Source organism: Salvelinus sp. IW2-2015, linkage group LG15 (assembly GCF_002910315.2).
Source record: "Salvelinus sp. IW2-2015 linkage group LG15, ASM291031v2, whole genome shotgun sequence".
Classification (NCBI taxonomy): domain Eukaryota; kingdom Metazoa; phylum Chordata; class Actinopteri; order Salmoniformes; family Salmonidae; genus Salvelinus; species Salvelinus sp. IW2-2015.
The window spans coordinates 59,324,582-59,334,544 of record NC_036855.1 but is presented as its reverse complement, the minus strand read 5'-3'; the positions used below and the strand labels follow the sequence as shown (position 1 = coordinate 59,334,544).

At 43.7% G+C, this 9,963-nt stretch overlaps 1 pseudogene; it reads right to left on the bottom strand.

Annotated features, from left to right (window-relative positions):
- Window positions 1-1,856: 1,856 nt before the first annotated feature.
- LOC111974207 (BTB/POZ domain-containing protein 10-like) lies at window positions 1,857-8,401 on the bottom strand (annotated as a pseudogene).
- Between the last annotated feature and the right edge of the window lie 1,562 nt (window positions 8,402-9,963).

The window sequence follows — 9,963 nt, the reverse complement described above, 5'->3', positions numbered from 1 at the left end:
AACATTATACCACAGTATGGGTTGCTCAATTACTGGGACATTCTACCAATGGATGAGCAGTGGAGTGAATAGCAGACTTCCTCCCAGTTGGGAAGGTTGAAGTGGAGGAGAATGGGAAGGACAGGTGAGCTCTTACCTTCTTTCCCCCTGGGGACGACATGTCTTGGTGGAGTGCTGGTGAAGTTAGTAGGACTGGAGCCACAGCTGGAAGGCGAGGAGCCTCTTATCCTGGAAGAGTAAAGAAAACACAGGGTAAAAACAGCAGGACACAGCCCCATACAGTTTCAGTCACACACAGAACATTAGTGTCTGTTGGTGGCTCATGCTTCAGGATGCAATGGTGATTCCTGAATGTCAATTCTGTCTTGATTCTCTCACAGATACAGAACAGTGGAACTCCAGAACATCCCTCAGCAGGGTTGATACCGGGACCTGACTCCGTAGGCTATCCATACTCCAACAACTCCAATCTAAGTATGCATTTTTCCCCGCTCTGAAATCTAATCTTGATTACAGTTAATGAAACTATCCACATAAAATCTTAAATATTTAACCCATGTCCTTACCCTGTTTAGGCGATAACTCTCACATTGGCATTGACATCATGGATGAGCCAGGCTCCAGCAGCCCGAGTAATGACGAGGCAGCCATGGCTGTGATCATGAGCCTTCTGGAGGCAGACGCAGGGTTGGGAGGCCCAGTGGACTTCAGTGACCTGCCCTGGCCACTGTGAGGACTGTCAGGCTTAGGCAAGGCCTCCTAAATGGGCTGAACATGGTGAAGTAAGGGCTGGGTGTTACAGTATTCACATTGTGTCAGTTTGTGACCAGAGAGCCATATCAACAGGGATAATGCAACTGTAGCCTCACAGTAAGGCTGAATGCAGGCGGGCCCTGAAAAGGAAGGAATACTAGGCCTGGGATCGGCCATGATGTACAGTCCACCTCAGTGCGGTTTGGGAAAAGTGAAACTGCCTCATTACCCCTGTAGTATTATTGTACCAGTTATCTGGGTTTTTCTATGTCCATTCATCCTCACAGGCATTGATCCCAGCTCTTTTATAATGGCATTGGGTTTTTTGTAGTGTTTTTACACTACAAAAAACATGTCAATATTTCTAAAGAAAATGTATCATGTTTATTCTAATTTTCTCAAAATATGTAAAAGTGTATTGTATCAGTAGTGAATTATTTTTAAAAGAAAACTTCCTCTTGCTTATTTACATTTTCGAAAATACAAAACAGGGCGGTCTGTATCAAGTTACCATCCAGTGGCATACAGTATCACTGCTAAATCAGCTGTAGGGATTTTACATTGTTGCTACAATGCGGAAATCCAAGGTACTTTGCTACAATATGTTGAGTGTGGGAATAGTGAGTAATCCGTTTGCTTGCCAACAATAGATGAAATGTGACAAAAATCAAAGACTAGTTCCTGTGCCAGAGTTGATAGGAGACTGGTTGGTATTGTCCACACTACTTGTGATGTTTGCATATTATGGGGGCACACCATTTCTCATCACCCACTCACCTTCCTGGACCACCTCACTGCCAGAGGCATCCACCCACACACAGGATGTGCTTTACTACTGACCCCCGAAAAATATTGTTGTTCCCTAGCAACAGGCAGACTATCCAAATGACCCATAAAAGGAAAACGTTCCTCCTGATCTGAAATCAGGTCAACTCAAACCACAATTGCAGGCTAGGTATTGCACATGTATTAGGCTACTTTCAGTTTGAAAGTGTAGGTGTTCTATGTAGAGGAATAAGAAGGTGAAAGTAACCTCTTTCAACTCAAGTGCTATTAATGGAAAATAAGCACAATGATAGGAATAAAAACACTATACATTGTAGTGATTTTAATGTCTTTATGTCATGCTGAATATCCAGGGAGCACAGAATCTCATTACCAATCCTATGATGTCAACCAACCCAACCATTACATGATTCAAAGTATATCTGAGGGGAATTCAACAGTAATTTCCATTGAATGGTGATGAAATCAGAGGCTTATCTCCATGGCCAGGCATCACGCTTTGCACCTGTTCCCCAAACAGTTACAGTATTCACTAGTCTTGCCATCCAGGAAGTATGCCCAGAACTGCACGTGAAATAAAACTCAGGGGGAGAACACAGTAACACGTCACAGTGTACAGCCCAATAACCATTGTAAATAATATATTAATAATAATAATAACTACAAAATAATTGGGTTTGTAAATTTATTTCAAACAATTAACAGAAAAAATAATTCCTTTGGTCAAGTATTTAAAAAAAAGAAGAATAATAGAAATATGCCCTTTTGCCAGTCTAGTCCCTTATAGGGTTTTTACAGTCGACCAGATCCTTGAGGCTCTAAGGCTGTGGAGGAGGTGCCAAGGCAATATGGTTATGATCCCCTCCTATATTGATCCCCCTCTCGCTCCATGCTGCAGTACGCTGGGGAGGGAGGTGTCAGGGAGGGGGCAGTCCTCAGACCTGCGGAGAGGGGGCGTCTGGGTCCCCAGCATCGTTGTTGTAGCTGTACTGGGGTTCGCTGGGGGCTGGTTGGGGAGGATGTCCAGCTCGTCCACTGAGGGCCAGGGTGCATGTTGACCAGCTGGTCCTGGGGGATATCTGCAGCAGCTGCAGCCAGGTTAGTGATGGACTTGCTTTTGACACACTGGAAGTCAACATGGCGCTCTTGCCCTCCTCCTTCTCCCAGGACATGCGGATGAAGGGCCTCTGGACATAGTTGTAGATGACCTCAGGACGGCCACCAGGACGCTTCTTCACTTCTCTTTATACGTGGGGTAACCTACCAATACATGGTGGACAACAGAGCCAGTGAGTTCACAATGCTGAATCAAAATCTAACATTTTTGCTCTGAACCCCAGCAAATACATGATAAAACCATCATCTTACCTTCAATGCCTAATCTTATTTTCTTCAGTCCTCTCTCCTTTAAAACTGATTTGGCAACATCTCGATTTTCTATATATTTGAAGAACCGGTATAGTTTTGGTGCTGTATATTACTGCAGAGAGGAAATAAATGTTATGAAACACCAGCAACTCATTATCAACAACTTCTTTTAACATTTTTACATTTTAGTCATTTAGCAGACGCTCTTATCCAGAGCGACTTACAGTAGAGTGCATACATTTTATTACATTTTTTTTTTTTTTTTTTTAACATACTGAGACAAGGATATCCCTACCGGCCAACCCTCCCTACCGGCCAAACCCCCCTAACCCGGACGACGCTATGCCAATTGTGCGTCGCCCCACGGATCTCCCGGTTGCCGGGCCGGCTGCGACAGAGCCTGGGCGCGAACCCAGAGACTCTGGTGGCGCAGCTAGCACTGCGATGCAGTGCCCTAGACCACTGCGCCACCCGGGAGATAAGCAGTGTCAATTAAGTTTGTCCCTTTAGGTAAGTGAACAACAGTTTAATCCACAGCAGGGATTACTAATTAGGAAGATCACATTTTTGGTATCTCATTAGGATCCCTATTAGCTCTTGCGAAAGCCGAAACTGAGGTCCACACAGAACATGAAACATGAAATAATACAGAACATTAATAGACAAGAAAAAGCTCAAGGACAGAACTACAAACATTTAAAAACGTCACACATTATGTACACACAAAATATCTAGGTCAGGTCTAAGGCACTGCATCGCAGTGCTAGCTGTGCCACCAGAGACTCTGGGTTCGAGCCCAGGCTCTGTCGCAGCCGGCCGTGACCGGGAGGTCCATGGGGCGACGCACAATTGGCCTAGCGTCGTCCGGGTTAGCCGGTAGGGATATCCTCGTCTCATCGCGCACTAGCGACTCCTGTGGCGGGCCATGCGCAGTACACGCTGACCAGGTCGCTAGGTGTACGGTGTTTCCYCCGACACATTGGTGCGGCTGGCTTCCGGGTTGGATGCGCGCTGTGTTAAGAAGCAGTGCGGCTTGGTTGGGTTGTGTTTCGGAGGACGCATGGCTCTTGACCGTCGTTTCTCCCGAGCCAGAACGGGAGTTGTAGCGATGAGACAAGACAGTAACTACTAATAATTGGATACCACGAAATTGGGGAGAAAAAGGGGGTAAAAAATAAATACATAAATGAATAAAAATATCTAGGTCAAATAGGGGTGGGTGGAGAGTGTGTGTGGATTCACTCACTCTGTGAGTACTCTTCTCCCATCTGTGGTGGGTACTCTTCGTCCCAGTCCACTACGTCATCATCAGTGAGCACCACGATGTGACATTCTCTCTCTCCGCTCTGGGCGCTGGCCACCATCAGAGGCACAACCATTTCCTCCAGGTAGAACTCAAACTGACGCCGGGCACCGTCGTTAGACAGCTCATGCATGAGGGCACCTAGGGACAATGGGACATGGTCAGTCAGGAGACAGAGGTTCAGAGACGCAAACCAACACACTAACTTCCCAGAACATTTTCATCAGTCTTATGGAAACCTAATTAATCACTAATAAGGGATATGAAAACCAAGGGCTCATGATTTATGTTCACTGAGACAACCAGGTCAAGGGTAAAAAGGGGGTATACTCACTGAGGTCTCTGCACTTGATGGTGCTGTAGTCAAAGGTGATGCACAGATAGTCACATGCCTCCCTCAGCTCAGGGATGGAGATTCCATCGGGGCAACGGATTATTCCAGATTTGTAGTAATCCTGCCAGTTAGAGAGTGAACAGAGAAAACACAAAAGGCAGCCATTACAGAGACTGCCCACTATCAGCTCCCCCTTCCTAAAATGGTCAAAATGGCCAATGCCGTCCCCCCTACGTACGGATATCAGGTTACTGCCAGTTGAGCTGGGCATGGATATAGATTTGCAAATGCAAAAATAAAATGGTGCATCTTTCAAAACAAGTGCTGTGCCTCTGAGGCCAGAGTGATCCATGTTTGTCAACAACAGCCCACATGTATCAATCCCATCCTCCATTTTCACATCAGAAGCCTACAGCCAGTGGTATTGATTATTGTACTTGTTCTCAGGACATTCATAGCCTCAGTGGACAACTCATGGCATCTACTCTATAATAACAGTCTGAGGTTGACTCTATAGCCTGAAGTAAATGTTTCTGTTGTCTATATAATTAAGCTACAAAGTTTCAGACAATCAACAAATAAGTTAATCAATTCAGGATTACTATGCGTAGCAGGCTGCCCCTCCCCTTGTGGCTCAGAAGAGCAAAGGTTAGCAACGGCTACGCTAGATCAAGGATTTAAAAAAAGTAAAAACAGTCAATAATTGACCAAGCTAGTAAACGGGAGTGTTGTACTTGGTAATACAGTGCTATTGACTGACCAGGATGGCTCGGAACACCGTAGAGCTGATGCCCTCGGCAACTTCATACTCTCCTTTTTCATTGGGCCGTGTGAAATTGTGTTCCCTTCCAGATCCAAACATTCTGCAAGAAACCACAAAACAGGTCACATTTCACAGGGGTCACACTTCAGTGTTGTTCAGCGTTAAAAAATAAAAAAGCTAAAGGAAAAAACCCATGTAGGTTACTTCCTCCTCATATAACCATACTGGTAAAACAAAACTTGATACGGATCGATGATTTTACCATAACAAAGTACAACAATGAGGTCAGCCCTACCTGCCCAGCATGGTGTTGGGCTGTGCTGTGAAGATTGAAGGGTCCACCACAAACCGTGTGTTATCCACAATAAGAGTGACCCTCTCGGAGCCTGAGGTCCGGATGCTGCGGGTACCCAGGCCCGTGCCCAGTCCCTCCTTGCTATTCTCATAGACAAACACCATCTCTCCCACTCCCAGGCTCTTAAAGCAGCCTTCAGTGCTGGACAGGCTGCTGTTACGGCTGCTGACCACCCCGCTGCTACTGGAGCTGCTGGGGGAAATCCTCTGAGGACGGGGGCTGCTGGGCCTGGAGCCACCGTCCCTCTCACGGTCTGGAGGTGGAGGGAGAGAGGCACTAACTCACTGGCATGACGACTGACCTTTCTCACAGACTACTCCTATTACATGCCAACATTAGAATCCAACATGTTCTCTTAGAAATATTATTTTAGGAGACTGTGTGAAAGTGTTCGCAGTACGTTCTACTCACCGCTGTTGTGCTGGCGGGTGGGCGAGGTGACATTTCTGATGCAAGGGGTGAGCTGGCCCTCTCCCCTCTCGTGCGACGAGTCCCGGGAGCGGTCGCTGGAGCGGCGGCGGTCGCGTGAGCGGTCACTGCCCCCGCTAGCACCATGCAGGCTCATCTTCACCAGGTCTGCCTCTAGTCGAGATGCATGCGACTGAGCGCTGGCCAGAGCAGAAAGCACACTAAATACTAATTGCAGTTAAACTCTACACAGATAACACACAACACACACACACTCTCCCTCTGTTGTCCCCTAATGTATTATTACAGATTCCAGGTCACAAATCCTGTGTCTGCTGTAACCGTAGAGACACTCAGAACCGCAGTGAAAGTATGGTTCGGGGCTAGAGCTTTACTAGAACCAGTATTTACCTCTAGAGGTAATTATAACAACACCGCCCTGACCTGACGCACTGCCTGGAGCAAGAGAAACAATGTAGTCACACACTCAAAGCAATAAGTAACAATGCATCTATACTGTGAAAGTCAGATATTTGGAAAGAAAGACAGTATAGAAGCAGCCCTTCGAACCCAAGAAGACTAACGGGACAGAATGGAATAAGACAAATGTACACACAAAAGCAGAATCCCTTTTATTGTAGGCGGATCACTTGTCTAATGGTACATCTTTTAAAAGGGAAAAGGCATTAAAAGCACTATCAAAATGGAACAAGGCCTTTAATCACAAATGGTTGCGTCCCTATATAGGCCTACAATCATCAGTAATGGTGTCCCATTTTGTATTGAAATATTGAACATATTGTCCCAGTCTGTTCTCTTAATATGAGCGCACATCACATCAGTGAGCCATAGAAGTATAAAAAGGCCAACGTTCCTGTTTGGAGAGAAGCCAAAAGACACACTTGCATGGTCATGTTCTGCACCAGTTCTTACAAATGAGGAAAAATAAGGTCTGTTTTTTGAAAGAATTTGCTTTGCAAGTTAGGTAGCTAGTCTCTCTGGGGACTCTTAAATAACAACTACAATGACCCAAGAAATGCCAAAGACTTCCTTTCTGCCAAAACAACAGCCAGTAAAGGGCATAGACCATTAGCAAACACTTTACTTAAACTTGTAGTTATACAGTGTACATAGTGCTGCCATGCTGTCATGACAGTGGACTTTTAAAAGAATGACTACTGGGAGCGTTATGACAGCCCATCTGACTTTACAGTTATGATAAAAACAGTAGCCTTTTATGATGTTGGGCTCAAGAGTAACCAGCCCTTCATTGGAAATCACAAAGGACAATGTCAACATGAAATCAAAATCTATTTGTTACACGTGCCAAATACAAAAAGGTGTCAACCTTACCAACAAGCCCTTAACCAACATGCAGAGCAGAGCTTCTTTTTTTTAAATGTTGTAAGAAAATATTTTTTATATTTTTGTTATAGATAAAATAAAGTTACAAAATGCACAATGAGTGTGTGACTATGCTGAAAAACATCTGTCTAGCCTATAATATGATGGCCTATACCATCATATAGCACTATACACATGATCATGGATGTGAAATGCCTCCACAGAAATGACAACTATCTGGGTTAGTGTCAGTTCTTTCTGACCTTACACACTATCAAATACAAAGTAATTGCCTCACCTCGAGTGCTTGCGAGGTCGGGTGTTTTTCGTTCCCAATTTTCAGTGTCACTTGAGTTGCTATCATATGACTGTGGACGTGCTGCCATCACCAGTTCACAGAGACGTCCAACCTGGATTATTCACCATTCATAATCTGACATGACGAAGGGCGTCGAGTTAGATATTAATTCACTGGGTTGATTCAGGAAAGCAAAACAAGTTGTAAATATTCACATAAATGCAAGTTATACGTTCAGTGAATACGAAACTAAAACTCAGTTCCCCTTCGCATTCCAACTCGACAGCTGCTTGCCAGCTAATGTCACGATGATCCCGAATAATACGAGCTAAACTAATGGTGGCTAACTAGCTAGCTAACAATCATGACACTAGCACCCAAACGAACTAATGTGATCACAACATAGCCAGCAGTAAATTAGTTACCAGTCCCAGCTAGTAAATAGCAGATGGTTTAGAATGCTTGCAATATATATGTTTAGCTAGCCAGGCAGTGGCTACCTATGCGAAGCTGGCCACAGTAAGGATTGGCCACAATAGTGGAATTTGCGGGTAGCCTTCAAGATAAAAGTCCTCCATTGAAAGCGATGCAAACGGATACATATAGCGGAATCAGGCCATATTTGGACAAGCTAATGCTAAACTAGTTCGAAATGTTGTTATATAATCTTAACAAAAGACAATAATTTGTTAATTTGATGAAACAAAGACTTCAGAATTGTGGGGCGACAGGTAGTCTAGCGGTTAGCGCGTTGGGCCAGTTGGCTAGATCGAATCCCCGAGCTGACAAAGTACAAATCTGCCGCCCTGCCCCTGAATAAGGCAGTTAACCTGCTGTTCCTAGGCCGTCATTGTAAATAAGAATTAGTTCTTAAATGACTTGCCTAGTTAAAAATTGTAATTGGGGCATACTTATAAAGTCTACACCCCCCTTGGATTTCTTCACATTTTGTGTTACAAAATCGGATTAAAATGGATGTGTCATTTCTTGGTCAACGATCTACACAAAATACTCTGTCAAAGTGAAGGATAATCTTTTTTTAATTTTAAATATGAATTTATGAAAATGTTAACACTAATATACCTTCATTAGATAAGTATTCACCCCCTTGAGTCAATACACGTTAGAAAGTCATTTGGCACAGATTACAGCTATTAGTCTTCTTGGGTAAGCTTTGCACACCTGTATTGTGCAATATTTGCCCATTATCCTTTTCAAACTTCTTCAAGCTCTGTCAAGGATCTGGGGATCATGGCTAGACAGCAATTTTCAGGTCTTTCCATAGATTTTCAAGCAGATTTGTGTGTAAGCAACTCCAGTGCATATATGGCTGATTGTCCTGCTGAAAGGTGAATTCCCCTCCCAGTGTCTGGTGTAAAGCAGACAAACAGGTTTTCCTCTAGGATTTTGCCTGTGGTTCCCTCTGTCCTGTTTCTTTTCATCCTGAAAAACTCATACCCATACCATGCTGGAGCCAGCACCATGCTAGAAAGTAAGGAGGCAGTTAATTCAGTGATGCATTCCTTTGCTGTGTTTTTTTTGCAGTATTACTTTAGTGCCTTGATGCATACATGTTTTGGAATATTTTTATTCTGTATATTTAAATTGTTCTTTTCACTCTGTCATATAAGTCATTATTGTAGAGTCACTACAATGTTGTTGATCCATCTTCAGTTTTCTCCGATCACAGCCTTTGAACTCCGTAGCTGTTTTAAAATCACTGATGACCTCATGGTGACATCCCTAAGCAGTTTCCTTCCTGTCATGCAGCTCAGTTCAGAATGACAACTTAGTCTGTGTCTGGATGGTTTAATATATCATCCACAGCATAATTATTAACTTAACCATGCTTAACGTTATATTCAATGTCTGATCTGTTATTGTTACCCATCTACCAATCACTGCCCTTCCTTATGAGGCTTTTAAAAGGCTCCCTGGTCTTTGTAGTTGAATCTGTGAAATTCAATACTTGACTAAGGGACCTTATGGATATACAGTACCAGTCAAAAGTTTGCCAAGAGCGTGCAAAGGCAAAGGATGGCTATTTGAATAATCTAAAATATGAAATATATTTTGACTTGTTAAACACTTTTTTGGTTAATACATGATTCCATATGTGTTACTGCATATTTTTGATGTCTTCACTATTATTCTACAATTTAGAAAATAGTAAAAATAAAGAAAAACCCTGGAATGAGTAGGCGTGTCCAAACTTTTGACTTGTACTGTATGTATGGGGGACAGAGGAAGG